The sequence below is a fragment of the Micromys minutus genome (genome assembly GCF_963924665.1).
Source record: "Micromys minutus genome assembly, chromosome: 7".
NCBI lineage: Eukaryota > Metazoa > Chordata > Mammalia > Rodentia > Muridae > Micromys > Micromys minutus.
This window is the reverse complement of record NC_137976.1, coordinates 59,523,839-59,536,030: the sequence shown is the minus strand read 5'-3', so window position 1 is coordinate 59,536,030 and position 12,192 is coordinate 59,523,839.

Genomic DNA, 12,192 nt, shown 5'->3' with positions numbered 1-12,192 from the left:
TATGGGCCTTCAATCCCAGTACCTGAGAAGCTGAAGCAGGGGCATCTCAAATTTGAGGCAGTTTAGACTTGCAGCTTGACAGTCTCCATTTTTTTCTCTGGGACCTGCCTACCTGCCTTCACAGTAGAAGAGAGAAATGACACCTGCAAGCTGTCCTTTGACCTCTGTGCACAAAGTCAAGAAGCTGGAAGCCTCATGCTAGAGGGACCAGTGATGCAGCCCCAGGAATGCCCCTTGAAGATCTAGCCATTTCTGGAGGGTTGCTAGTGTGGGGCCACATTGGAAGTTCAGTGGAGCCTTGGGCCTTGACAACAACCAAACTGCACCAGTTGAAGATGAACGAGGTTGGTGTCATAGTCACTCTTCTATTGCTGTGGAGGGACACCATGACCTAGGCAGCTATTATGAAGCTCGATGACAGTTGCAGAGTACAGAGCAGAGACTGATAAGCAGGCACTGAAGCAGTAGCTGAGAGCTACATCCTGATCCATAGGCAGAGAGAGTGAGAGAGAAAAACCTCAGTTCGCCCCCAGTGACACACCTCCTTCAACAAGGCCGTGCCTCATAATCCTTTTCAAAGAGTGTCACTTCCTGATGGCTAAGTATTCAAATATATGAGCTATGGGGGCCATTCTTATTCAAACCACCACAGTTGGCATGTGTAAAAATGACCATCTGCTTACTGCCTTTCATTCTGCCCAGGCAGGTGGTGCTGGTCACATGAGAATAGGTCTCCCATGCCAGTCATCTCTAGAAATACTCTCATAAATTTAGGCATATTTCAGTCCAGTAAATGGTTGATCATTTACAGGCAAAATCCCAGAAATCTAACCTGCAGTGGGGCCCCTGTAGGCACAAAGGAAAATCCCAACTGAAAGGGAAGATAGTTTTAATTTCCCAGAATGGAGTGGTGTGAGTCTAATTTCAAATGCCATAGATACCCCGAGACAGGCTGACTCATGACAGGCTTCAAATTGGCAGTCCAGGAGACTAGGCCTAAGAACTGGGCAAGTCCAGGCAAACCCAGGCAGGTCAGTTACTTGGAAAAAACCCAGGCTTCAGGCAGCTAGTCAGAAACTGTCCTGCCATTAGAAGCTGCCCAGCCACCTGGCCTGAAGCAAAGGCAAAGGGTCAGCAACAGTTTCCAGACTTCCCCAGCAACAGTTTCTAGCCCCCATACCCCAATAATGAAATGCCCTAGAGATGGAGTAAGATAAAGGCCACCTGCCCTGAAATCCCCTAACGTGCTCTAAGTCTGTCCTGCAAGGTCACTTGGTTGTCTCTCTGTCTTGGTAATGGGAGACCCCAGCATCCCGGACTTCTGCAGAATAAAACACTCTGCATTTACATACTATTTGAGTCCAAGGTATCGTTCTTCAGCGAATCATAGACCTTTACATTGGCCCTTACAACCCTACAGATTAAGGGAAAAATAAAAGCCAAAACCAAAGCACATCACTGTAAACTGTGTAATGCTAAGGATAAAGGGATTCTGGACAGGCAAGACAGCACAGCAGGGTGAGTGAGGGTGTCCGCTGCTGCTAAACCCAATGATAGAAGTTCAATCTTCATGGTAAAAGAAGAGAAGCAACCCCAGAAAGTTGCCCTCTGACCTCCATACATGTACCAGACTACTCACCCTTCCTCCATAAGAGAAAAAAGCAAAAAATGTGAAGGGGGAGATGATTTCAAAAACATAATGGCATTACTTGGAATTTCATTAACTTGACTGAAACCTAAACAAACAAACAGGCAATGTAATGCTGCTGTTACTGAACCATACAGTGGGTTTTACACACAAGATTTAAAATGTTCCACCAGCACTTCTTTTTCTGGAAGCTACTAAAGTATACAAAACAACAAAAATTAAGAAGAAGCAAACTTGGGGGTTGTGAGACCCGGAAGAGCCAGTGAAGAAAGGGTGTCATGGTGAAAGAAATGAAAAATTCTCTACCCTCCACCCGTGAAGAAACAACGGCCCAGCTGCCCACCCTGCCTTGGCCTAAGGGACTTCCTTGAGTAAACAATTTCCAGGAGAATCATAAAATGTGCTGACTGATAGCCATCTGACCCTCTGGAGAGTCCCAGTTAGGATCCTCACGCATATGCTCACTAACCAATAAGTTTAAAGGTCTTTATGCTTAGCCAATGAATTTAAATTATAACCTTGCTGATGTAACCTGTACCCCTAAAAAGTATAAAAACTGCTGTAGCAGTCTTTCGGGGTCGCCTCTCCTCTGGATGTAGGCCACCCCAGTGCACTGGACAAATAAACCTCTTGCTTTTTTAATTGATCCCCAATCTCTTGTCTCATTTATGGGAGCCTCAAATAGATAAGACTCAATTTGGGTCTTACAATGGCATCTCACCTGCACCCTCGGCAGTCACCCATGAGCCAGCCTCTCCAGCAGTGACTTTTCTCTAGGGACCACACTGAATAGGAGGTCCTTAAACTAAATTCCTCTTATTTATAAGTCACCGGTCTTGGTTCTGACTGGGTTCACATAAGATGGCCATGGCTCATCACACACACAGCAATGTTAGAAGCTGTGTACACCAGGTTCATATCCTGATGTAGCTGCTGTTCCTAGGGTCGGTTTACCTCATGGGAAGTAAACTATACTTCTGAGACTATACTTTGTCAGTATACTTTGTCACACATGTGATGGTTTGCATATGCTTGGCCCAGGGAGTGGCACTAGTAGAAGGTGTGGCCTTGTTGGAGGAAGTGTGTCACTCTGGGGATGGGCTTGGAGACAGATGCTCAGTCTGTTCCTGGCTTCCTCTGGATGAAGATGTATAACTCTCAGCTCCTCCTGCACCATGTCTGCCTAGATGCTGCCGTGTTTCTGCCTTGATACTGGACTGAACCTCTGAACCTGTAAGCCAGCCTCAATTAAATGTTTTTACTTATAAGACTTGCCTTGGTCATGCTGTCTGTTCACAGCAATAAAACCCTAAGACAATACATCTGTATGTAATAAAATTAAAATGTATGCAGCTTGGTAAAGTGCATGTGCAACTACATGCTTCTGTGTGTGTGTGTTCCTGTGTGTGCACATACACAGGTATTCATGAAAACCGAGGTGAGGGGTTGACATGAGGTATCTTAGACTCTTGTGGTTTCCTCCCCACCTTAATTTGTTAAGATAGTGTCTCTCATTTATCCTGGAGCCCACTGATTTGCTAGACTGGCTTTGGATCTTCATCTCTCCCCCTCCCCATCCCTTCCTAGAAATCTATTCTTTCACAGTTCTGAAATCTTGAGTTGGAAGTGAGCAGTCCACAGTAGTGTGCCCCTATTGGCCCTGGGGGAAAAGCAGGCTAACTGAACCATGGAGAACAAATGTGTAAACAGCATTCCTCCCTGGGTACTTTTCAGTTCCTGCCTTGAGTTCCTGCCCATGCTTTCTTTTATGTAAGATTAAACAAACTTATCCCACAAGTAATTTCTGGCTATGGTATGTATCAGAGCAATAAAAAGCAGGTCCCACTCAGCTGTTCTACAAAGATACTGAACATTGGCTTTGGGGCCTACCTGACTGATTATCACAGAATGAACTCGAGATAATTTTTATCAGCAAAAATACTTTTTTCCAAGTAGAGTCCCAAAGGTTTCAAGAACTGGGATGCAGGCATATCTTTTGGAAGTTAACTGAATCTGCTTCATGTTACGGGTTAGTCTGTAGTTTTCAGTTTAAAAAAACGAAATCTGCCAGGCAGTGGTGGCACATGCCCTTAGTCCCAGCACTTGGGAAGGCTGAGGAGTGTGGATCTCTGTGAGTTCGAGGCCAGCCTGTGCAGGTTGTTGTCTTTATGTAAGGAGGGCAGGCACAGGCTGGATAGATGACTCAATGGTTAAGAGCACTGACTGCTCTTCCAAAGGTCCTGAGTTCAATTTTTAGCAACCACATGGTGGCTCACAACCATCTGTAATGGGATCAGGTGCCCCCTTCTGGTGTGTCTGAAAGCAGTGACTGTACTCACATAAAAAGGAGGGCAGGCACAAGGCCTGTGATAGGGCGGTTTGTTTTACTTGGGCGGAAACAGAGTTTTAGAAAGGAGAAGGGAAGCAGGAGAGGGGCAAGATGGAGGATGAAGAGTCTCTTCGTGGCTCAGCATAGCCACAGGTTGTTATGAATATTTTATAAGGGCTGGATTTATACAGGATGCTTTGTTTTGCCTAGGTGGGAAAATTATATCATATCATTTGAGTTTATATCATATTAATTATATCTGAGTTTAAGGTATGGACATTTTGTGAAGTGTGAAACTTACTGAGAAAGTCTGAGATTAAAAACCACTGCTAAATTACAGATTTCTGGAGTTTTGAATCTGTTTGGCAGAGTTCTGCCGGGAGAGAGACTAACCAGAGGGCGTCTGCCGATGAGATGAATAAGTTAGGTCTATATGGACCGCCGGTGCCGGAACTAGCATGGCAGAGACCGCTGTTGCTGACCTTACTGCCGTTTGCTGCGCTGCCGGTTGGAGACATCCTAATGATGACAACTGGGCTTGCCCCAGGGAATTCGATGCCCCTGGTCTAACTAGCAGCTTGCTCAGGGGTCCCACTTTTGCCTACTGAGAGCTGAGTTCTAGGCAGCAGCTCCAACACATGCCCAGCTGTGACACATTCTGGGGGGCCCAAACTCCAGTCCTCAAGTGGCAAAGTGCTTTATCCATTGAGCCATCTCCCCAGCCTTTCTGTGAAAAGAAAGTGTCTCTCGAAAGGCAAATATTCTTAATTTTGATGAAGTCAAATTTATCCATTTTTTTTCCTCAAATGTATCTTGCTTTTAGTGTTGTGTCAACAGTTTTCTGATCACTGATGTTTTCGACTCATGATTTGACTCCCAGAGCTTGAGGCTTTTAGCTCTTTAAGTCTATAATCTGTTTTGATTTTTTTCTTTTGGTTGAACACGGTGCAAAGTATGCATCAAAAATACTTTAGGTCTCATTCCGAAGACCAGGCTGCCCTTGAACTCAGAGATCCATCCATCCTCCAGAGTTGCTCTCTAGCTACTTCCTAGCAACAGTTAATGGACGATTAGTTTGAATTGTTTCAGATGTGCTTGCAGATCCTTTGTGATTGTTGACAGTCTTGCTTCAGAGCACCTCCTTGTCTGCTTCCAGCAGTCCCTCTATCAGATGCTTGCCAGGACAGACACCCCTCCTCACTTCTCCCATTTCCTAAAAGCCCTGTCCTAATGAGAGCTTGGAGCTGCTTCACCAAACCTTCCTGCTGGTCGGTGGTAAGTAAGCCCAAGCTCAAGTTTGTAATAAAGAGACCCTAATGCAATTACATCAGAGACGGCTCCTTGGTGTTCTTTTGTGGTTCTTGAATGCTTCCTGTATGATAATAATGTACTATGAACTTCTGGGACTGTCAGCAAGTCCTGCTTAAATGCTGCCTTTTAAAGGGTTGACGTGCTCATGGTGTCCCTTCACAACACTAGAATTCTGACCAAGACATGCATATGGAAGTAAACCTTTGAAGAATAAGTGCAATTTTAATTTTTTATCTTTTACTGATATCTTACAGCCTATTAAACACTTCATGCATATTTTCTGTAAATTCCAATTTTCTACATAGACAACAGAGTGGTTTTACTCTCCTTCATCAATCTTTTGTTTGTTTTTTGTTTTTTGCAAGACAGGGTTTGTCTGTGTAACAAATCCCTGGCTGTCCTGGGACTTGCTCTGTAGACCAGACTGGGTTCACACCCAGTAGACAGCGTATGAGGTGAGATCCTGGTCTAGTGCTCATTCCTCTTGGCTGGTTCCTGCACAGCTACTAATGACCTTCATCCCTGTTACTGGTGGTTGTATCTATGCATCTCATTACAAAAGGCCGAGCACACAAGTAGAAAGTTACAAATCTCAGTCTGAAACCCCCTTCTGGGACAGAGGGCAAGCTTCTGGCTATAAAGGCCAGCCCATGGAGATTTTCTAGCTTTCTAAAACTTTATTTACATTCATTGGTAAAAATAGCTATAATTCTTATGAGAGTTGAACATTTAAATGTCTCTGTTTAGTCAAATGTGCCATATTTATTCTGGTTAGAGCCCCTCCCTCTAAACGTGTTTAAATGGCTTTGTATATAGCTTTCTTTGAATTGCAAAGTCCCAATAACCAGACTGAAAAGCTATTGGCTGGTTAATGTGCTATATTCCTAAGGCCAAACAACTTTGTTTCTGGAAAAATCATATGTTAATTGGCTCAAAGTTTAGAAGGCAAGAGACTGCAGATTAGAAACCAAAGAATGGTTTGCTCCTGGTTGTATCCTGTACGTTTGACCTTTGTCCCACGTACATGCATTAATTTTTTTCTGAAAGTTTAGTTAAATTTTAAAAGAGAAGGGAACTGAAGTTACATAGCTGAACCAGGCATGGGGTACACGTATGTAACTCCAGCACTTGTGAGGTGGAGGCAGGAGGATCAGAAAGGAGTTCAAAGTTGTCCTCTGCTACATGGTTGTCTGTTTCAAGATACAAACAACCCATCCACCAAGAAGATCAAGTGAGAGAGACACAGAAAGACAGACAGAGTGTCCCTCCCTCATGACCACCCTACACACTTCTAAGGACACTCACCACTAGGTGACTTTCCTTATTTGAGAAAACGTATTTGAAGGATTTTTCTTTTTTTCAGTACTGGGAATGGTGCCCAGGCCCTTGCACACACAAGGCAAGCTCTCTACCACAGAACTATAACAGCCCAGGGAAAACTTAGCCCAGGAGCTATAGCATAGTGACAGAACACTTGCCACAAATGTCCAAAGACCCTGGGTTCAACCCCTAGTGCTGTGCAAAGAAAGAACAAGAAAAGCTTTCCAGCCACACTCGAATTTGCAGAAGTCCAAAAGGTCTTGTGCACACAGATGTTGGGAATTGGTTCTAATGCTTTGTCTTAATTCAGCTCCCAAAAATCATGCTTCCAGACTCTGAGTGTCCCTGTCCCCAGCTGGCTTTGATTGATAATAAAGAATTGCCATACAGCCAATGACTGGGCAGGGAGATAGAGACAGGACTTTTAGATTGTGTGGGCAAGGGACCAAGGAAGAGAAGTGAAGAGAGGAGAGAATCAACATGACTCAGAGGCAGTGGGCTAAGAGCTGCAAGAGAGAAAGCATTCAGCAATCTAGGCAGGAAGGGAAATTAGCCTCATGGGAGGAGCTGCTCAGAGGTAAAAGGGCAGCAAAGATAAAAGAGATTTAGGAGGTGTTAAGTCAGGAATACCAGAGGGGGTGTGTGCTAGCCACAGGGAGGAGGTTTAGTAGTGCCCATCCATTGAGCTAGTCAAGGCATATCAAAATTAGTTGGCATGTATGTATCTTCCATTCATGAATCCAGAGCTCTTGGGCAGGTGTAGTGTGCGCAACCTGTTGGGAGCCAAAGCAGATTAACTAATTCACCACTATACACAAATAAACACAAGAGAAGTCAGGAAAGTTAAACACATGGCTTACCTCTTGGAATGAGGTACTTATCTGTTCCTCCTGGAATGAATGTAGTTTATAACCTGGTGATCCTTTGCTACCTGTTAATCCTTGCTCCAGCCTGTAACATCCAGAATTTCTGTTGATTTATGCCAGACTTTTTTTTTCTTTTTTCTTTTTTAATGTTACTTGAGACAGGATTTCTCCGTTAGCACTGGCTTTTCTGAAACTCACTTTATAGACCAGGCTGGCCTTGAACTCACAGAGATCTGGCTGTCTCTACCTCCTGAATGCTGAGATTCAAGGCCTGTACCACCCTATCAAGCTGTCTTAGACCCACCCTCCCTTTTAAAACCTTGAGCATAACTTCTAGGCAATAAAATTCATTCTTGTGAGAGATGCTTTGTTAGTTAGGGTGTCATTGCTGTGAAGAGACACCATGACCAAGGCAACTCTTATAAGGATGACATTTAACTATGGATGGCTTACAGTTTCAGATATTCAGTCCATTAACATCATAGAGGGAAGCATCACAGCACCTTGGCAGTCAGTGCTGGAGAAGGAGCTGAGACTTTGGCATCTTGATCCAAAGACAGGCAGAAGGAGACTCCTTTCCATAGGCAGCCAGGAGGAGGGTCCCTTCCACACTGAATAGAGCTTGAGCATAGAGAGCTCAAAGCCCACCTCACAGTGACACACTTCTTCTATCAAGGCCATGCCTTCCCCAACAAGGCCACAGCTCCTATACTGTCACTTCCCATGGGCATCTTCAAACCACCACAGAAGTAATCTGCACTTTACTGCAGCCTATACGACTTCAAATTTTGTGTACTTGGGATAAATTCATTGTCATCAGAAAACTTCTTTCCAAAATTATGCTGTTCTTAAATATGGCTAAAGTAAAATGATCTGTTAGGGTCCATGAACTGGCTAGTTTTGTGTCAACTTGACACAAGCTGGAGTTATCACAGAGAAAGGAGTCTCTGTTAAGGAAATGCCTCTATGAGATCCAGCTGTCAGGCATTTTCTCAATTAGTGATCAAGGGGGGAGGACCCAGCCCATTGTGGGTGGTGCCATCCCTGGGCTGATGATAGACCTGGGTTCTATAAGAAAGCAGGCTGAGCAAGGCTGGGAAAGCAAGCCAGTAGGTAACATCCCTCCATAGCCTCTGCATCAGTTCCTGTTTCCTGACCTGAGTTCTTAGAGGTGGCATGGAGCGCCAAGTTAGAGGTCCCCACAGTGCTATATGGCCCCATGGAGCTGGCACTAGCGTGGGATAAATGGTTTCCACTTTTAATTTAATTTTTTTATTGGATATGCTCTGTATTTACATTTCAAATGTATTCCATTTCCCCCTACTCCCATCCCCCTCCCCTCCACTTGCTTCCATGAAGGTGCTCCCTCTCCCAACCACCCTTTCTACCCCAGTGCCTTGGCATTTCCCTACTTTGGGAAAACATGCCTTCACTGGACCAAAGGTCTCTCCTCCCATTGATGTCAGACAATGATGTTAGACAATGCCATCCTCTGCTACATATGCACCTGGAGCCACGGGTCTCTCCATGTGTGCTCAGTGGCTGGTGTTTTAGTCCCTGGGAACTCTGGAGGGTTTGGTTGGTTGATAATGTTCTTCCCATGGGTTTGCAAACCCTTTCAGCTCTTTCAGACCTTTCCATGCTCTTTTATTGGAGTCCCCCGTTCAGTCCGTATCTGCAAGCATCCTTAACTGTATCTGTACAACTCTGGAGGAGCCTCTGAGGAGGCATCCATATTAGGTTCCCGCTAGTAAGCACTTCTTGGCATAAGCAATAGTGCTTGGGTTTGGTGGAGGTTTCCACTTTTTAATATTTTCCACAACAGTAACAAGCCACATGTTTTTACTCCCCTAAACAAGTTTGTTTGACCACACCACATGTGCTTGATCACATGTAGGTGGGAGTACACAGGCATGAAGTACATAGGGATTCACGCTACCCTCTGATTGCTTGTGATGGGAAATATGGAAGGCTTGTGTTTGCCTTTACAAGCTTCTGCATAATCCCTAAATGGACCTGACTAAAATCCCTCATCCTTGCCAGTATTTAATTAAAGCTTGCTCCAAAATCGTGGTACTGTTCTTTGTCTAGGAGTCTCAGGTTTAACATTGATCCAAGTTTCATTCTTATCTCGGCGTGATGGTCTTTCCCTGCCTGCTGTAAAGCCTGATGGCTGCTGGCACTCAGTTCTCTTATTAGCCAGAGCTCAGCCTCCTGCCACTGTAGAGAAGAACGTGCCTGCCCAAGGAGGGTCAGCTGGCTCTGGGTTGGATTCTCTGCAGTCCCTCTACCGTATTATAGGACTTGGGGCCGTGTCTCAGTTCTGCTACCTACAAACTCTTTGTATTGACTATAGCCAAGTTTTTTTTTTTTCTTCACATCTGCAAAATGAGAGGTTATATTAGATAATATCTTAATCTTTTCAGGAGGTGAGGTTCAAGATAGTGTTCCTTTGTGTAGCCCTGGCTATCCTGGACCTCACTCTGCAGACTAGGCTGGCCCCAAACGCAGAAATCTGTTTGCTTCTACCACTGGAGTGCTGGGATTAAAGGCATGTACCACTAATGTCTTGTGATAATACCTTAATTTATCCACAGAAGGAAAAAAACACCACAGACAAACACACTCCATTCCCATTCCCTTAGGGCCTGAGGTCTGTGGTTCCTATAGTCAATCAGCTGACTCAGAGCTCTGCTGTCTGAACAGGGCTCAGAGCCACTCTCTCTATTAGATGATGGAAGTGTGGGAGACAGCCACAGACCCCTTAGCTTCACTTGCTTGTAGTAACTTGCATTCAGTGGGCTTTCACATCATCAACACGAGACAGCTGAGACAGCTCAGCGAATAAGCCGCCACAGGAAGGTGCCTCTGCTTTCCTAGTGCTGGGATTATGGACATGTGCCACCTAATCACAGAAAGCACCTCACATGCTTTTTGCTCTCTTGGTCAGGCATGTCTCTGTGAGCTGGAAGCTAGCCAAACTTCACAGAGAGATCCAGTTTCAAAGCAAACAAACTCTACCAAATAAAAGCCCAGCCAAACCAAAATCTTTTTGACAGATCTTTCTCTCCATCTCTCTCTTTATCATCTTTCTTCCTTTTTCTCATTCTGGTGACTGAAGCTAGAGTCTTGTACATGGTCTTGTGGATGCTATGCAAGCACTCCACCACTTTGCCACCCCTAGTCATAACACAGAACAGAAGAAAATCCTAAGTCAAGACACTATGAAAACATTTTGGTGGCAACATCAGGGAGACAAAACAAGGGAATTTCTATTAGTTTCAAATGCTACATAACCAGCCCTGGATTTTTTTTTCTCACATATATTCTACACAAAGGGACATGATCAAAGGGAGAACCAATGATTCTGCTCCATTTTTTCGGTTTTATTCATTGTTATTATTTTATTTTATTGTTTGTTTACTTAGTGACAGGGTCTCTCTATGTAGCCCAGGCTGTCCTGGAACTCACTATGTAGATTAGGCTGGCCTCTACTTAGAGATCCTCCTGCCTCTGCCTCCCAAGTGCTGGGATTAAAAGTGTGTGCTGCCACCACCACCAGGCTCGTTTTTATTTTTAATCAAAACAAAATAGTAGACAGTAGCATGGTCTCCTTCAGGCCTTACAAAGTCAGGTGTCCTTCCTTACTCACTGGTCAGTGCACAATGAACATCCTGCTGCCTTTAGGATCTAGTTTTCTGAGATCTCGGTGACCTCAGAAACAGAAAAGAGCACAAGATAATGAGAACAAATCTATCCTCGTGTGATTAATAAAATCGTCTTCTGGTTTAAAAATATGTTTTCTGGAAGTTTGCCTGGCATAACTAATCCTTGGTGAACAATAAAATATCTTCAAACATAAATCGTCTAGGCTCTGTGAGGAACAGGGAGAGGATAAGGAGAGGGGTCTCTGCCTTAAGGAAGTCCAAAGTCTTGCTGGAGGAAGCTGGATTAGAAAACAAATTATTGTAAAGTAACAAGAGAAAGTGCTTTGAGCTTTGCCACCAACCCAGGGAGAAAACTCCAGGAGGAAGAAATTGGGTTTCATAACTCAAAAAGGCTGTGTGGGGAGAAAGATCAGTGTTGGTCCAAGATCAGATTTTGTACAAAAATACCTACAAAGGCTCCCTATTTAGGCTACAGTCAGCATTTTTCTTCAGGTCACCACAGGGAATCTTGCCAAGGGATAGGCAATTCAGGAAATTACAAGAGAGCTTTGTAGAAAATTATCGGGTAGCCAATGCTTTAGCGTCTGAAGTTTAAACACTTACAACGGGGCTCTCCAGCCTGCTTTACCTCTCTCAGATCCTCAAGCGTTATCTTTTGCTGAGTGTATTACTCAATTCTCTAAAAGTTAATAATTGAAGCTGCTCTGACGGAATTAAGATAGACAACCCTTTCTTTCTTTTGAATGATACAACTCCTTGAGGGGATCCCCAATCTGAGTGACTTCTTCACTGATTTCTTGAGTTCACTTGACCTTCGTTTCTTTATGCCTTCACCGGTTCTCCCAGATTTCCAGTTTTGTATCTTTCCCCTACTTCCCGAAGTTGCAGCTCTTGGCTGGTTCAGCCTTCTAGGGTCTCCGCTGCCCAAGAGGAGTTTCTGTGGGCAGGGGCGGGACTACCGCGAGCGCGGGGCGGGGCTACCGCAAGTAGAGGGCGGGGCATCTGGGGCCAAGGCGGGGCGCAGGCGCACTGGACTCGCGGTGCCGAATT